The sequence below is a fragment of the Hyperoodon ampullatus genome (assembly GCF_949752795.1).
Source record: "Hyperoodon ampullatus genome assembly, chromosome: X".
Taxonomy (NCBI): domain Eukaryota; kingdom Metazoa; phylum Chordata; class Mammalia; order Artiodactyla; family Ziphiidae; genus Hyperoodon; species Hyperoodon ampullatus.
This window is the reverse complement of record NC_136913.1, coordinates 102,614,183-102,620,850: the sequence shown is the minus strand read 5'-3', so window position 1 is coordinate 102,620,850 and position 6,668 is coordinate 102,614,183.

Below are 6,668 nucleotides of genomic sequence, written 5' to 3'. Positions count from 1 at the left end.
CTGTACACATAGCAATACATGTTCAGTTCTAGCTCTTTAAAGGTCTTGTTTTTTAACATTTAAATCTATGATCAATTTGAAATTGATTTTTGTGTAAATAGTAAGGTAGTGATCCCTTAACTTTTGTGCAGATACTTAGCTGATTTTTACAATACTGTTTATTGAATAATCCCAACATGAGTTATTGGTTTATTTTTTGAAATTAAAGCTTTGTCATAGAGATTTTTATATATATTATTCTGTTACATCCTTCTGCCTGCCTATTTCCATATTAGTAAGTTCCCAGTTTAAAAAAAAATTATTGACTTTTTTTTTGGAGCAGTTTTAGGTTCACAACAAAATTGAGAGGAAGGTGCAGAGATTTCCCATGTACCCCTTTCCCACACGTGCACGGCCTCCCCCATTACCCACAGCCCCCACCAGAGGGGTGCATTTGTTACCAAGGATGAAGCTACACTGACACATCAGAATCACCCAAAGTCTGTAGTTTACCTTAGGGTTCACTCTTGGTGGTGTACATTCTATGGGTTTGGACAAATCTATAATGATATGTATCCATCATTATAATATCATACAGAGTATTTTTTCTGCCCTAAAAGTCCCCTGTGCTCTGCCTATTCATCTCCCTCTACCCACTTTCCAAAGAGCAATCACTGATGTTTTTATTGTCCATAGTTTTGCCTTTTTTCTTTTAACAAGGACGTCCACTTTTTTTTCAGAATTTATTTATTTATTTTTGGGCTGCACTTTGCGTCATGCGGGGTCCTAGTTCCTTGACCAGGGATTGAACCTGTGCCCCCTGCAGTGGAAGCGCGGGGTCTTAACCACTGGACCGCCAGGGAAGTCTTTCCATAGTTTTGCCTTTTCTAGAATGTCATATAGTTGGAGTCATACAGTATGTAGTGTTTTCAGACTGGCTTCTTTCACTTAGTAATATGCATTTAGGGCTCCTCCATGTCTTCTTAGGGCTTGACAGCTCATTTCTTTTTAGGGCTGAATAATATTCCATTGTCTGGACGTACCTCAGTTTATTTATCCACTCAGCTACCAAGAAGGACATCTTGGTTGATTCCAAGTTTTGGCAATGGTGAATAAAACTGCTATAAATATTCCTGTGCAGGTTTTTGTGTGGACATGTTATCACTTCCTTTGGGTAAATAGCTGGATCATATGATAAGAGTATTTCTAGTTTGTAGAAATCTGTCTTCGAAAGTGACTACACCATTTTGCATCCCCATTAGCAAAGAATGGAGTTCCTGCTGCTCCATATCCTTGCCAGCATTTGGTGTTGTCAGTGTTCTAGATTTTAGCCCAGTCTAATAGATGTGTAGTGGTATCTCATTGTTGTTTTAATTTGCATTTTCTTGATGAGATATAATGTGGAACATTTTTGTAAATACTTCTTTTTCACAAATATGTTCTCCCAGTTTGTGGCTTGTCTTCTCATTCTCTTGACATTGTCTTTCACAGAGAACAAGTTTTTAATTTTAATGAAGTCCAGCTTATTAATTAGTTCTTTCATGGACCTGTCTTTGGTGTTGTATCTAAAAAGGCATCACTATGCCCAAGGTCATCTAGGTTTTCTGGTACGTTATCTTCTGGGAGCTTTATAGTTTTGCATTTTACATTTAGATCTGTGATCCATTTTCAGTTAATTTTTGTGAAGGGTGTAAGGTCTCTGTCTAGATTTGTTTTTTTGCCTGTGGATGTCCATTTCTTCCAGTATCATGTGTTGAAAAGACTATATTTGCTCCATTGCATTGCCTTTGCTCCTTTGTCAAAGATCAATTGACCATGTTTATGGGGGTCTATTTCTGGAGTCTCTATTCTGTCCCATTGATCCCTTTGTCTATTCTTTTGCTAATACCACACTGCCTTGATTATTGTAGCTTCACAGTAAGTCTGGAAGTCAGGTAATTAGTCTTCCCAATTTTGTTCTTCTGTAAATGCCCAGTTTTAATTAGGTATATTATTCGTTTTAAGGTCTGCTAGGGCAAGCCTTTGTTTCTTATTTGTCTATTTGGGGTATTCTCTTCGCTATTTTTTCATCTTTATTCTCTCTGATAAACTTGAGAATCATTTTTTCAAGTTAAAAATATCCTTTAGGGATTTTGATTAGGATGGCATTGAATTTAGATATTTAGCAGAGAAGTCACATCTTTATAATTGTGACAAGGTATGCAACACCATTGATTCAGGACTTTATTTTTATGTCGTTCAGTAGATAGTCTTCTCGACCTAATGCTTTTTTCTTTCACGGCTAATATCGTAGAAGTCTTGGGTTTTGTTTTATTAGAGGAATTAAACTGCTTTATAGGTGGCACCAGCAATAGAATTGGAATTGTTTGGCCAAGTTAGCGAGTTGGGAGTGTCACTAGTAGTGAGAAAGACTTCACCAGAAAGTGGAAGGGACAGCTACGGAGATGGTGAAGCAGACCTTGAGCATCCTCAGGTTCTTTTTTTTTTTTTTTTTTTTTGCCGTACGCAGGCTTCTCACTGTTGTGGCCTCTCCCGTTGAGGAGCACAGGCTCCGGACGCGCAGGCTCAGCGGCCATGGCTCACGGGCCCAGCCGCTCTGCGGCATGTGGGATCTTCCCGGACCGGGGCACGAACCTGTATCCCCTGCATTGGCAGGCGGACTCTCAACCACTGCGCCACCAGGGAAGCCCAATCCTCAGGTTCTTGAGTATAGCCCATCTGCAGACCGAGTGCCGAGTTAGAAATGAAGGTCAGGCGGACCCCTCCTGCTCGTGCATGCAGGCATGCAAGCGGGCAGATAGTTGCAGTTGAGGGTAAAAAACCGTCATTAGTCAGGAAGAGAGATCTCCCAGTGGACTATTGGTAGGATGGCCAACAAAAGGGTCCTTGAGGACAAACCAGCTGGTGGAGTAGCCTTCAAGGAGTCCAGTGAGGTAGGCAGCAGTGCAACTTGTGCCCTGCTGACATTAGGGGCCAGGTAGTTTTCTTGTAGGGGAGGCTGCCTGTGCACAGTAGGATGCTGGTCTCTACATGCTAGATTCCAGTAGCTACCCCACCTTCCAAAATGTCTCCAGACGTTGCCATATATCTTTGGCGGGGGCGGCAGGAGGCATCACTCCCAATTAAGAACCACCATTCTGAGATCTAAGGGACCAGAGAGCGAAGGAATAACCAAAGAAGTGAGCATGTGAGGTCAGCCAGCAGGGTGCTGGTGGTGAAGTTTAAGGTCTAGGCAATTCAGTCTTGGCCAGTTGGCCTCCTAGAAACGGGAAGTGCAAGATAACCACCCACACTCTGCCACATCCTAGTAGATGGGGTGGGATGGTGCGGGTAGCTGACTTCCTACTGATGCCCCAACATCAGAGCAGGGGGAGGAAGCAGAGTAGGGGCAGGGACTGATTTGCTCACGGCCATCTGAAGGAAGAAATCCTTGCTGGGGAATACCTGGCAGGGAGGGAGAATGACGGTAGAGAGGTATCCATCCATGAGGAAAATTTCAGATTTGGGGTGGAGAGAGGGAAAATATAGCCAGTTCCACCTCAAGACATTTCCCTAATGCAGGCTTGTCAGATCCTGACTAAATGTCAGTTTCTCCAAGTTGCAGTGGCTGCAGAAACTTGCTGAAATGCCCTTAGGTGAGATGAGCTGGAGTCATGGGTCATGGTTGTGGAAACTGATTCATTCAGACAGTGATCGCTGAGAAGCTAGTGTGAGGAGAGCGCACAGCATAGGAGTGTGGCAAGCTCTTGGATGAAGGAGGAAGAGGACAGGGTCTAGGAGGGGATTGGGAAGGAGGGGCCGGCGCTTCACTGCAATGCACGGGGACAGTAGACCTCAACTCCAAGCCCCATCACCTAAAGTGAGGATGAAATGTCTTTAACCAAGATTGGTTGGGCAAATCTACCCCTAAAGGATCTCTACAGCTACAAAGAAATGGGTAGGAAATGGGGAAGGGAAACTGAAAACTTTTCTGATCTTTTTCATGAGAGCTGGTTATCTGTGAACATTGACAGCGGAAATCCAAATGAGAAATATAAATTAAACTCAGTTGAAGGAGGCTGTGTATTTAGAGACTCTCTATAGAGGGAATACTGAGGGAGTAAATCCCACCAGTTCAATCTTAAATCCAAAACCACTTCTGTGTAATTCTGAGAGCAGAAGGAAGCCAGAGGAGGTAAGCAGAGAGGTCCTAGAGTTCAGGGGCCTAAGGGACAGCTTGTCAATGCTCAGATGTGTGTGGAAGCTATAAAGATAAATCACCGGCTTCTGTTCAGGAAGATAGACACAGGGGCAGGGCTGATATTCATCCAGGATGCACCAGTATGGCAGTGTTTGCTGCTAACAGCCAGCATCTTGTGTATGTTTGCCGGTGCCCATACCACACAGGAAATAACATCCTTGCACGGGGCACAGCTCTCCATCACATGGCGAGATCTAGTGAGGCCAGGGGTGATCTGTGGAATATCAAGTGGTAAAAATGGCCTGACCTTGACCCACCCATTGTCCCTACCCCACTTTCACCACCTGGAATGGAGAGATGGGTCCAGAGACATAGAGGGTGTGGTGGCTGGCAAAATTCTGCTATGCTCTGGGGTAAAGACTACATTTCTTAGCTAACACACATATAGATGTAACAATCAAATAGATGTGCCAGGTATCACTGTCTGGGCTTTACATACCTTACTTCATTGAATGTTCACAATAATGTTAGGAGGTAGGTAAAATGAATACCTCCATTTTACAGATGAGAAAATGAAGGCATAGAGGGATCAAGTAACATGCCCAAGGTCCCACAGCTTGGTAAATGACAGAGCTGGGATTCTGACCCGGCCAGTTGGCTTTCAGGGTCTGTGCACTTAACCACCATATGCTATATAGAAGGAATGCCAAAACTCTCAAAATGAGAATAATCATTAGAGGGCAGACAAAGCCCCTGGGTAGGCTAGGAGGACCCCTAACTAGTCCATCCCCTGCCAAAGGCTCATCTAGAAGCACAGGGTTATCGTGAAACACCCCTGGGGGCCATCACAGTGGTGGCAGTTCCAAGAGAAAGCAGAATAATCACAAGATGGTTAAACCAACAGGGATAGAGTTGGAATTTTCCCTCCTGAAGATTCTCCTTCCAGGGCTAGAACTTTAAGTTTTGTTTCCGTAACACAGGAGGAGGAGGTGGTGGTAGTGGTGGTGGGGTTACCTTATTTTCTGCATAAATACCCCCAAATTACTTCCCTGAACATAATTTCTCTTACATGCGACCTGAATTGTCTTCAGCTGACCTTGTACCTACTTGGGGCTGCAGTGGAACAAAGTGCAGCCAAGTTTCCTTCCAGAAGTCTTTCATTTTCACTGTACTTGTTCTGATAGGGATAATTTTGTCAACTCAGCCCTTTTCCCTCACTCGACCTCTTTCATTTTGTGTGTGTTTGTGTGTCTAGATTTAGTTTGGGATGTGGAGGGAGGGCATAGTACTATCATCACGATTTACAGTGGTTCTGGAAGCATCTAAAATCCTGACTATGGCAAAGAATTCTGAAATAATTCACTGCACAAGCACTATAGGGCCTGATCTCATCTTTGCATTGAACAGAACTCCACATCTATTTTAGGTCTGCTTTTGCTTCTTAATATTAAATGTTCAAATATATCAGTGCCAGGCACTATTATTTATATCCCTCAAAGAGACATAAGATGTTTCTCTTCAGGGATACAGAATTTAGAAGACCCAGTCCAGTTATTGACTGAAAAAGACTACCCTTGGAATAACTACTAGATTATAATTATAATCTCTCATCTGTATATCTGCCCACCGGATACTGCCTTGATCATTCATATACCTGGCTCACAATGGGAGATCAAAAAATTGTGACGAATGGTCTACAATTCGCAGATTGCAGCCCTGAACTGCTCATATGATAGCTTCCATTGGTCTCCTATCAGAGGCACACACTCGGCATGCAGGATGAGGGGTCCAGAGCTTTTTAAGACTCTCAACTAGGAGAACTACTGAGGCAGTGATTATTACAAAATGCTACAGTACACAAAGAACAAGGCTTGTTGGTCAGAACTTGACTGAGGTAGGCTGCAAAAGTTTTCTAACATGGGAATGAAGCCACTAGAGCATAAATCTTCTAGACAAAAAGAAAAGACTGATTTACTCAGTTTGAATCTAAGATGAAAGGATAAGGGAGTCAGAAAAACAAGATAGAGAATGTTACTTGATTTTACATGCACTCTATTATTATTTTTCCTTTGCATGTCCCTTGTGATAGTGATTGGTTTTAACGGTCAGGGTTCACATAATAATTAAAATTAAGTTAATTTTTTAACTTCTTGTTAAAAATCCTGCCTAAGGTACTTCCTTAACGCACACACGCTAGTTCCTACCCATCCTTCAAGGCTGTGCTCCTCCACGAAGCCTTTTTTGTTCTACATCTAGAAAAGCTCTGCCTATTCAAGCACTTGCCATTACCACTGATTTGCTATTATCAGACCTCTTCATACCTTATGTGACTATGTCTTACCTTCTCAACCACACTGTCTCTGAGGGCTGGGATACTGTCTACATTGCCTTGCTCATAACAAAAGCCCTGGAAGTATCTGCTTATCTAAACTGGCTTTATTTCCTAGAGACTGCTCAAGTACTTATTCTGTGGCAGGCACTTTTAGATTTCAGGGAAACAGAGGTGAAA